We start from the raw sequence: 12,130 nt of genomic DNA on the forward strand, positions 1-12,130 counted from the left end.
TCTAGTGTGGTACAGACTGGAGAATAAGGACAGAGGGGTGATGGACCAGAAGGTTCTAGTGTGTTACAGCTGGTAGATAATGGCAGAGGGTGATGGACCAGAAAGGGCACCATGGAAGGTGCCCGTAGAAAGTCATTCTAAAGAGTGTGGACTTTGAGGCCAGGAGCAGAAGGACATGCCCTTAATCCCAGCACTCAGGAGGCAGAGGCAGGCAGATCTTTGTAAGTTCAAGGCCAGCCTGTTCTACAATGGGAATTCTAGGCCAGCCAGGGCTACAAAATGAGTCCCTGACTCAAAACAAAGAATGTGGACTTTGGGCAATGGGATACATTTGAGACAAGGCAAGCAAAAGGCCTAGAATGTTCCCCGCCATTCATGGTTTCTTTTAGTTACCTGTCAATAACTGTGTCCAGAACCATTAGGATATAAGGAGAAAAAAAATCTTCTAATGAACTATATTATTATAATTGACCTGCTTATTGTTAGTCTTTAATCTTTTACTATGTGTAATTTATATGTTAAATGAAGGAACTTTCTATAGAGGGTTTGGTGATATCTACCATTTCAGGTAACCCTGGCCCAGGAGATCTTGGAAAGCGGCTCCTGGGATAAGGACATGGGTTCTACTGTCTTTTGACCTTTTGAATATTCTTATGCTGGGCACAGCTGAGCAAAGACCACATCTGTTTGTTTTCATGGTGTCAGGGATAGAACCCGGGGTTCTCTGCACGGGCAGTGAGTGCTTAACTGCTGAGCAACACTCTAGCCCCACGCTTAGTGGCCAAACTCCAAGCTGCTGGCAACCTACTGAGACAAAAACTTGAAAGGGAAAGGCATCTCTCTTTTGCAACTGCTCAAACAGATCAGCTTTTCTGCCTAGGCTTTTAGATCCATGATTCCATCAGGCAAAACTGCTCACTCCACTCCTGGAATGGGTGCCTGTGGTTTAAGCACCCTAGTTGGCTTCATCCCCTGTCCCTATGCCGGAGGCCTCTCTGGCGAACCCCGATGACAAGGAGGTTGGATCTGCTGCCAGGAGCTAAATGAGGCTAGAGCATCTACCCAGGACAGTCAGTGAGGCAGGTGTGGTCCAGACTACGTAGATAATTAGATCCCAGTCACCAAGCTGCCCATCCCCCTCCAAGGACACAGCAGGCAGAGAACAGATCCCAGGCTCTGCCTCCCAAGGGCTGACATCTCCATTTAGGGAGCACCCCTGAAACTAATGGGCAGTGACAGCTCCATTTGAAAAAACACAGAAACACTTAACAGGGAGGCTGTGATCTGCCAGCCCCGTAAGCTGCTTATTAGCAGCGAAATCACGCTCCGCAGCGGCTTTGCCCCCTTGCTTAACCCCTACTTCCTGTATCCCCTCTGTGGTGTCTCACAGAAAGATTCCATTGTTCTAGGAAGGGGTGGGGGTGGGGGCAGAACTGCTAGAAGCTGTTTCTCAGCTCCTTTCACCGCCTCTGGGGAGCCCTGCAAATCAGCAGCCTTCCTTCTAGTGGAGATGGGAAGTGGATTTATTTATTTATTTACTTACTTAGTAATTTTGAGAAAAAACGGTCCCCGAAGATTCCAGCGGTGGCTCCTTTGGGTCTTGACATCCAAGGCACAGAAAACCTGCAACAGAGATCCCCTATGACATGCCGTCTTCCACCAATGAGCTCTCTTAACCTGACCCTTCACCCACAACCCTGCCCACCCTCTCTCCCCTCTGGACAATGATGGTCACTCACATCCAGTGCCCCTGATCCAGTCTAGTCCTCAATACTCTCTGGTCCACACTGTCTCCCCACCAGCCCTCTTGGCTTCCACACTGTAATTTTAAACCCACCATGAAAGAACACAAGGCTTCAATCCCCTTTCCTGCAAATACGCTCAATACTTAGTGGCACTCACATTCCAAGCAGTTCAAGCCAAAGACTCAAGGACACCAACTCCTCTTTCTCTCCCCCATCAGTTCCCACCCACCTGCACATCACATCAACACTGAATGCAAATATGTTATAGCTCAAGTCCAAATGCATCTTCCCCACAACCCCCTTCCTCTAAGCCCTCAACCTCTCTCAGCTGAAGGTTCCAACAGTCTCCTACCCGGACTCATGGTTTGCAGTGTCACCCCTGTCACCCGCAGCCTGCATTCTAGACAATCCTGATGATGTCATTTAAACAGATCATGTCACTCAGAGCTTCTCAAACTGAGATGAAAATTCCATGTCCTTGCATGGCCATGGGTATCATGCTCTGGGACGTCCCCTGTCCCTCCTGCCCCTTGGTCACTCTACTCCCACTCTGGCTTCGCTGGAGATGGCAGCAAGTACATTCCTGCCTCAGGGCATTTGCACGTGCAAGCCTCTGTTTGCAATGCTCTCTTTCTGAGACATCCAACTGACACCGCCCTCACTCGCTTCGCCAAGCACATGCTCAAAGCCCATTTCCTTAATTGTGAATCAAATTTGAGCACATTTTGTGTATTTCGACTCTATAAAAATCGTTTTCTCAGGGTGGCTAGAGAGATGATTTAGCAGTTAAGTGCACAATATTGTTCTTGCAGAAGACCCAATCTCAGCTCCCAGTGTACCTATTAGGAAGCCTATGACTCCAGCCCCAGGAAATCTGATTCCCTTGTAGCGCAAATTCTAGTTGGTCTTAATATTGAAAATCTGGAATTATATATCCGGCTAAATGCTGAAAGATCAGAGAAGTAATGGAGCCACTTTTTACCTCCACTGAATCCTCAGACCCAAGGGAGCAAGATCCTCTCTCTAGGAATCCTAAGACTGAATGCCTGAGCAGCCAGCCACTAGAGAGTTCCTTTACCTCTAGCAATGCTCAGACAGAAGGAACGATCCTGTCCTCAGACTGCACTGAGCTCCTGTCTCCTCCTGCCTTACATTCCTCTCTCTGCTCAGCCATATCCCTTCCTGTCTCCACCTTCCTAGTGCTGGGATTAAAGGCACGTGACTCCCAAGTACTAGGCACTGTGAGCCGCTACCACCTGGCTCTGTTTCTGTTGGTGACTTGATCATCCTAGTGTAGCCCAGGTTGGCCTTGAACTCACAGAGACGAGACAGGAAGGAATGTGGCTGGGCGGAGAGAGGAATATAAGGTGGGAGGAGGGCAGGAGCTCAAGGCATTCAGTCTGAGGACTTTAAAGACTGGATACCCTTCCCTTCTGAGAACAGCGCAGAGGTAAGAACTCTAGTGGCTGGCTGCTCTGCTTCTCTGATCTTTCAGCATTCACTTCCTAATATCTGACGCTGGGTTTTTATTATTAAAACCAAATAGAATTTGTGCTACACTCCCTCTTCTGGCCTCTGTAGGTCCCTGTACTTCAGTGCCCATATCTACCATACATACACATAATTTAAAATACAAATGTTTTTTTTAAAAAAAGATTTCTCTGGCTAGAAATATAGCTCAGTGGGAATATACTCATCTAGTGTATGTGAAACCCCAAGTTCAATTCCCTGCACCCGTAAAAAGAAAATTAATTCTCCCCTTTTATAATTTCCCTTTGGGTTGTATTTTTCTTCTTAGCACATAATCACACATAACCACTTAACTTATAATTCATATTTATAAGTTAATGGTCCCTTCTGTAGTCGATGTTGCAAATACATTTTATCGAGTGTGTTATTGGGCTTTAGGCTTATTTGTTATTTCAGGTTTTTTTGTGGTTTCTTTCTTTTTTAATCACATACATTTTTAGTTTTTAACATCATTAGGCACAATTTTCTTTGTTGCCTCTTGGTTTTAACCCTTTGGAAATGTCTTTTTCACTCTCAAATTATAAATACATTTATTTAAGCTTTTTTCTAGAACTTCCTTATCTCATATCCTTGCATAATCTTCACGTCCTTTTATTTTTTATCATTTGTGCCTTTAAATTTCCCATAGCAGAGTGAATATGAGATACATTTTCACAATGTGGATATTGTTCTTCCACTAAAGTTGATGGGTACACGTTTGTGTGGTATGTATACATGTTCATGTTCGTGTGTGTGTGTGTGTGTGTGTGTGTGTGTGTGTGTGCACTCACGTGCACATGTATTCATGTGCATGTGGAGGTCAAAGGTTGATATAGTGGGTATCTTCCTCAATTGCTTCCCATTCTGTTTTTTGAGGCCGGGTCTCTCACTGAACCGGGCTGGCCAGCAAGCCCAGGGAATCTTTCTGTCTTTATCCCACTGGAGCTGAAATGGCAGGCACACACCACTGTGCCCGACTTTTTTTGGGGGGGCAGAATTCAGGTGCTCATTCTTGAGTGCCAAGTGCCTTACTGACTGAGTCATCTTTCCAGCAGCAAGTATATTTCTTTAAGCTTAGTGAGAATTTTAAAGCTGGAACTCTGTGTCTTCAGCATTTAAAACTTAAGTGGCTCTGAACTAAGCCCTGTTCAGAAGTGTGCACTGCAGATAACGCTTCACAGAGGAAACTAGAAACCATCCCAGGCCCTCGTCGCGCAGATCGCTTCCTGTTGTTATCATCACAACCTCGAACGATAAGACCCACGGTTGCCCCTGTTTTACAAAGAGGAACCCAAAACATTCAAAAATGTCCTCACAGTCGTCCAACCAGTGATTAACAAGAGGCCGAGATTCCCATCCTTGTTTGCAGGACATAGAACCCAGAGCTCACTTTTGTTCGGGCGGCAGCTGGGGCTCCCTGACGGTGCCGGTCCTTGTGCCTCTGCTAAGGCTCTACAGAGACACTTGCAGGTCTTCTATCAGTGGTGGTCTTTCACTATCACATGACAAGAGCTCGGGCAACCCCCAGTGTCCCTTCTGTATATGCTCAAATTAAAAAAAAAAAAAAATGCTTCCTTTTAGCAAAGTTTCCTGCCCGACTTTTTAGAGTTATTTCCCTCCGTACAGCGCTTCTGCCCGTGGTTTCTCTCAGTCCTTAGCGTGTCTGAGTTGCTCCCTCCTGGTTCCCCTGGGCTGTAGGACAATGTTGAGGGAAATTGCATCATTGGCAGATGGGAGTAAAATCTGTGCCTTGAAGAGTTAGCGTATGAATTTAAAAAATCCTGTGAGCAAAGCCAATAGGGCAGGCCAGCTTCATGGAGCGTACCTGGTGGCCATCCCTGTTACTATCCACACACACACCCCTACTTGGTGTGTCATTTGAAAGGTTCTTTCAAGGTCTTTCCTGAGCCCCATAACACCTGCCCCTTCCCCTTAGTTCTCAGCTAGACATGCCCTGACTCTTACAACCATCATATCCCAAAATGGAAATCGCTAAATTATTGTTTTTCTGAATTTTCCCATGTTCTGTCTCTGCTGTTGAGATAACCATGTTCTCTGTCAACCAAAACAGTGACGGCAACACCTGAGCCATGATTCTGCTCCCGCTTCTGCCCCATTCCACAGTTCAGTCTGTCACTTCCTCTCGGCTATATTCATCAATGTGGGGTGGCTATATTCATCAATGTGGAGCCAAAGATCCTGTTAGGTGGCTAGCTGTTTGACCTTGATCTTTCCAGCCTTAGTTTCCTCATCTATAAAATGGAAGATAATATTTGCGTTAGTTCCTTTTTTTTTTTCTTAATTGTGATTAAGTACCTCACAGAAGCAACTTCCTGGAGGGAGGTCTGTTCCGAGCCACAGTTTCAGAAGATATTGGTCCACTAGAAGGCATGGGTGGTAGCAATGTGAGGCATCTGGTCACATGGTGGGCAGGAAGCAGAGCGTGGAAACCTAATCCAAAGCGGATATCCTTTTCAAGGCCTGCCCTCAGTGAGCCGCTTCCACTAGCGAAGCCACAGTCCCAAAGATTCTGTACCCTTTCGAGTTAGTACCAATTGTTTGAACATGTAACTCCGTGTCTGATGAAGCCATAGTGATGATATATGTCATAAGGCCGCTGAGAGAGTTAAATGAGATCATCTGGATAAAGTTCTTTGCCAGGTCATTAGCCATGGCACACACACAACATAGATTACCTGCCATTATTATGACTAATACTGTCATAGGATTAGGTCGATGTTGCCTCCTGCCTTACTTGCTATTCTCATCACCGTCACCAAATACTTGGTAAGTGGCAAGAGTGTAAGGTGTCTGGGTCTCTTTGCATCAGCAGCCAGGAAGCAGTGAGCATTCAGGAAGTACTGCTAAAATATAGAACCTCAAGGCTACTAAGCACTTCCTCCAGTGAGGCTCCATCTCCTAAGGGTTCCACAACCTTCCAAAATGGTGACACCAGCCGAGGCCCAAGTCTCTGAACCCTTGATCACGTGGGAGACACTGTGCGTTCAAGCCACAGCACCTCCTATAGATACCAGGTTCTGCCGGGAAGGAGCACCGCCTGGGCGAGAGCTTTGATGTGGCAACTCCTCTCCTTTCCCTAGGCAGGAATTCCGCATGTGCTTGTGAATTGCTTCCCATACCAGGTTTCCTATTTGGAGAAAGTGTTTGTTTTCACCTCCTGGGACCTTGTCATTAAGGGTCCATGTTTAATCTAGAGGGACTTTGTGGTGTCACTGAGATCTCTTGGTAGGGATCTCCCTCCACTGGCTGGTGTTTGGAAACTATATTCGGTTGAACTATTAACACCTATCATTCCTGATCAAGAGCACTTAAAGGGATCTGCTGCCATAAATGATGTGCTCGCCAGGTGATGTATGGATGGGTCATTATTGACATCTGTCAATCTTGTTGGCCCTGTCTGAATCATTGGGGTGAGTGATGGGGGTGGGGACACGCCACATGCTACTATTCCCACCATCTCATGCCTTTGCCATATATTTCCTGACTTCCCAAGGGGAAACCAGGACTGACCTGGTGCTGTGCTACAGCACTCACAGGGTAGAAGCCCAAGGTCGTGTTCCAAAGGTCATGAGGATTTTGCATTTGACATTGCTCTCATTCCTGATCATTAAAACAGCATCTCTGAGTTTCCCAAAGGGACGGGATTGGAGGAAAACCACACCCGGTTCTGTTCAGTTCTGTTTTATTTTGGCTTTTGATTTTGTTTTGTTCCCACCCACCACAAGTTCTTTTCTCCCCCTCTCATAGTGTGGGCGAAATGCTGAAAACTTCGACCGGTTTTTCACCCGCCATCCACCAGTCCTAACACCTCCTGACCAGGAAGTCATCAGGAATATTGACCAATCAGAATTCGAAGGATTTTCCTTTGTTAACTCTGAATTTTTAAAACCTGAAGTCAAGAGCTAAGTAGATCTGTAGATCTCCGTCCTCCGTTTCTGTCATTCAAGCTCAACAGCTCTCATGGTGACATTTTTTTTTTAAATCATTGCCAAGTTACATCTGTGTTTTCTTTTCTGATGAGGCTAGAGTGGCCATGTTTCAGAACCCAAATGTCCTCAGGTAGTTTGGAGCATCTCGAGGAGATGGGATTATGCAGGTGGCATGAAGAAAGTGCTGCATAATTGAGACACGCTCAAAGTCCTCCTACTGTGCGCAACCCCAGCATGTCGGCTCACAGGCCCACTGGGGAGAGAAAAAGCTTGCTTTCTCTCCCTTCTTCTCTGCACCGCCATTTTTTTACCCCGATCATCGAGTCTACATCCTCCCTGCAAAATGGATGGATGAGCTGAATGCTAACAATAGCCTTTCACTTTCCAGACTGGGAGCTTGGCTTGAATCCAACTGTATGGCTGCTTTGCCCTAGAGGGAATCCCTCCACACTGCCTCTTCCGCAGGCAGTAGAGCTTTGGAAAGAACATGCTAAAAATAAATTTTTATTTTTTAAACTCAACGTTAAGACGATTATCTAAGACCTGAAAGAAAGAAAGGAAGAAACCAAGCAAACAGGAATGCGCTTTTAGACAAGTCCATCTAAAAGCACTTCCAGGGTCAAAGGGCAATCAGCTTGAGTGCCACCACCATGGCTGCAGTTTCTAACCCTGTGTGTCTGAAACTGGTACCCTCATCCCCCAAACTACTCAAGAACGGCATTTGGCACTGTTCCTGGAACCACATGGTCACTCTAGCAAGGTCCCAAAGGACCATGATTTTACATTACATTTCAAACGTTATTTGCTTTTTTTTTCTTTTTAATTTCTGTCATTGTTGAAATGCAAACAAAGAAACATACAAAAAAAAAAAAAAAACAAAGTCACTTTGTTACACATGCTTTAAAAACTATGTCCGGATGTCACGAACCGCAATGGCCTGCTTTGTTGAACCAAGAAGATGGGGCCTGGCAGATTTGTGTCTGTGGGGAGGGGGTTTGTCGCAGTGTCCCACTGGTGTTGGAGAACAGATACTGGGCTCTGAAAAAGAGACCAGCTCTCCAAACCACGACGGTTGCATTCTTCAGTTTGATGCCATTTTGCAAGATGTTTGTGGAAATGTTCATTTGCACTGCGGTATCTGTTCTGATATTTTTCTCCTAGCATCAAGGTGCAATAAAAAAAAAAGACAGAAAAAAAATCCTATTTCAAAGAAAACTGTACTATTTGAACAATGAGGACCCACACTACAAAGTAGGGCCCAAGGAAGGAATTTAGGAAAAAGAGGGCTGAAGCTGCCTCTTATGTAGCCTCAGTGGTCAACGAGCCAGAGAGCAGGGCCTGGAGACCATTCAGAAAATGCCTGGTGGCTTAAAATGAAGTAGAGTAGACAGGCTGGAGCATCTCCCACACACACACTGTCAGGGTTCAGAGTCCATATTCTCAACAGCATCAAGCTTAGCCGCTAGCTAGGAATGAGCCCAGGCCTCTTAAGCTTCTCATCAAAATCGCTACTCTTCCAAGTTTGAGCTTCTTTGAGCAAGCCACTCAGTGAGCTCCCAGAAGCCAAGTGGTGGGAGAGACTTCATTTTCCTCTGGACAGATGAGGACTGCAGGTGACCCCTCACCCTTGCCTACAGCTCAGCTCCCTGTTCCTCTCTGGCAGTCCTAAAGGGAATTCTTATCATAGGTCCAAAGATTTCCTGGCCTTCCGGGGATTCTGAGAAATCCTACAGAAACTATCAAGGGAAGAACGCCTCCTCCTCTTTAAGAAAGCATGCCTTGGGGTTCTGCTGATGCAAAGACCCTCATAGTTCCTTCTTTGCTGGCTTCTTATGTCACTCTGCTTCAAGCTTGGCAACTGTCCCTCTTAGATGATGTGTACCAAACTTGATATCCTAGCTGCCAATCTTAGGATGCTACTGACAGGGAGAGATCAGGGCAGCCCCACTCCTCATTTTATTATTGGGGCAGCTGGTATCTGGAGAATGGAAGTATTTTCCTGAAGCTTGGTCAGTGACAATACAAATAGCAGGTATCCTGACCTCCCAACACCGGGCTCTGTCCGTTCTATAACAAAACAAATATCTCTGAGCCATATACCCATTCCCAAGAAAGTTATGTAGGGTCTTTCATCTGGTTACCAAGTCACAAGGCTTTGGACATATGCTCAGAATAAAAAGCACAGTGAAACATTGGGCAAGTGAGCTGAGACAACCTTAGAAAACAATGTAGGAAAAATGGATAGGTGGATAAGTAAATAAGATAGATAGATAGATAGATAATAGTATATATGTAAATATATACACTACACTCTACATTTTCAGATTCTTGACGTTATTTTTCAAGGGCCACAGTTTTCAGGAATAGACACTCAAGCCAAAGTCTCCCTTCCCTTAGCGTACCTTGCTGAGGGCGGGGTCCCAGAAACTTCTGTGGAAGTAAGGGATCATTAATCAGACTTCCTACTGTTTCCTCTTCTACCAACTTTGTAGATCAAAGGAAACTAAGAAACAGCTTTCATCACATAAGAACTCGAGGGAAATTTTTGAAATTTTATCCGAGAAGAAATATTTTCATTTATTTTTGCAATCATCCACTTATACCCCCTCCATCCATCCAGGTAACACTCACTGAGCACCAACTGCCAGGATGGGTGCCAGGATCATGGGGAGAAATACTAAACATGCAGCCCCTCTCCTTCTCCCTCTCCTCCAGCATGCCATCTGTGGGAAAGATGGCCATAAAACAAGTAACGAAAAGCAGGATGCGGTCTAGAGTCCCCGGGTTTACTAAGAAAATCCACTATGGATGTCTTTGCCACTTCTTAGTCTCTCTACAGACCACAGTTTGAAGTCGAGGGCATCGTCTCAACAATCATGTAGTGGGGAGGGGAGGGAAGGAGAGAGGTGAGAGGGACTCTTCTAGAAGGCCAAAGACACAATCTCCATATTTGATCAAACTACAGAAAGCTCCCCCAATGTCAGCAGACAGGCACCAAGTTATCTCTCCTTGGGAAGAAAGGGAGCTACATGGCTTTATGATTATTTCTGAATCTTGAGTGTCGCCTCTATGGTACATCATTCAGATAGCCACAGACCCTCTTAGAATACTGCTAACCACAGCACTTGACCCTTGACCCTAGCACACCTAAAATAGGATTAAATTTTCCACCAAAACAAAATAAAGCAAGAAACGTATTTAACTCCTGGGAGAATTGAAGAAAAAAGAAAAATGAAATCGAAGAAATCTAATTAAAGTTGTTAACTGTGACCAGTTGTATGTCTGGATCCACGAATCTACCCTTTTAAGTTCTTAGGATTCTCGCTGATCTCTTCCGAGAAAGGACAGGATCGTGATTAATGACCCATGGGAGGCCATTGGGATTGATGCTCTGCCTAGGAGTGTTTCTATTCTCATGTGACTCTAGATGGTACAAGGCCAGAAAGAATTGTCACAACAAAGGGGCCCATTCCCTCCCAATATGCTAGGGTAAAATCCTGGAGGACTATCTGAGACTGCTCAGGAGATGAAGCCCACTAAAAGGAAGTCTTAAATGGAATAAATAGCTTGTTGAAGTATAGCAATAAGAGAAGCCTTCCAAAGTTCGAGTTGGTAGGAGGGGAAGTTCTGCCACATCCTCTCAGATAAGGATGGCTAAGTAGGGAGAGACCCCCCCCCCAGAAGAGGAGCTGTCTGTCTTCTGGCCCCAGGTCTGCCCTTCTCCCGCCCACAGAGAGCCTTCCAGCTTCCAGACCTTGCCCGTACTCATCCTGTGCTCCAGTGCAGTGTCTGCTTATGTAAGCCTTAGGGCTGGTGGAAATAACTGCTCTCGTTTTGCTCCAGTGTGAAGAAAGATCAGCCTCAGGAATTAGAGAAAGCAAGGAGGCGCCCCTTTAACCAACTCTTCTTTTATTGGTTCAGTGAGTGCTTACGAACAGCCTACTGTGTGCTCAGTACTGTTCCTGGCATTAGAAACACAATAGCACAGGAACAGACAAGGGTCTTGCCCTCCTGGAAAGAAACAGTGCGAATTTCCCAAAGCAGTAAATGCGTAGAAGACAATGGGAAAGGTGCTGACCTGTGTTTTGTAGATCATGACAGAAAAAAAACAAAAACAAACCAGACAGTATTAAAGAAACAGAAGACATTCCAGTTTCCCTCTGGATCAAAAAGGAACAACATTGAGTGCCCAAGCCTAGAACCTTGCACAAAAGGCACACAGCAATGTGTGAATAGGACACAGCAAAAGATGGCCCGCCATGTAGAAAACAACTTCAGGAGTAGCCTGTCCCTCTCTGCCCACACTCTTCCAGAGGACCTCCTGATGCCAGTTTGTCCCTCTCAATCCCATTACCCTACTATGACACCCCAGGAGGAAGTAGGGAATATCTTGTCTGTCTCAGAGGAGCATCCACGAAGTAGTAGTTTTGAGCCTGGCAACAGGAAATCCTTATCAACCAGTCTCCCTGTTAGGGGCTAAGCCTACTAAGATCGACAAACTGGGTCAACCAACAAAGTCCAGTGTTGACAACCTTGGCTTCAGTCTGGCACCTGCTACCCCATGCTCGAGGATCCCAGGCATTGTGAAAACAGCCCTTAGGCCGTCTCTCCAGCCAGAGCAGCTATAATGAGGTAAAATATCTGCTATGTGGTCAGACACAAATGATGAGCCCACTCCTGCAGTCTTGGGCAAGCCCCTTCACTGACCTGGGCCTCAGTTTTCTCATACATCAAACAAGGGGAGGCAAGGACACCAACTTTGCCTCCTCAGGACAGGTGAGGTGTAATGGATTTTCAGGGACCCTGGAGAGGCCAGCACCTCAGAGAGAACCATTAGTCAGCCCACATTTACATTCCCTGGTGGAACCCCCCTCAAACTGGAGCTAGTGGTACCTATACACATGCAGCCATGCAGGCAGGAAAAGA

General features: G+C 45.9%; 1 protein-coding gene across 1 annotated transcript in view; it reads left to right on the top strand.

The window, feature by feature from the left end:
* Positions 1-12,130, top strand: part of Prkcb (protein kinase C beta) — a gene marked incomplete at its 5' end in the record, with an annotated part of 346,450 nt that overhangs the window by 332,673 nt on the left and 1,647 nt on the right. The gene's annotated exons all lie outside the window — the stretch shown is intronic.

The sequence above is a fragment of the Microtus ochrogaster genome, unplaced genomic scaffold, assembly GCF_000317375.1.
Source record: "Microtus ochrogaster isolate Prairie Vole_2 unplaced genomic scaffold, MicOch1.0 UNK111, whole genome shotgun sequence".
Classification (NCBI taxonomy): domain Eukaryota; kingdom Metazoa; phylum Chordata; class Mammalia; order Rodentia; family Cricetidae; genus Microtus; species Microtus ochrogaster.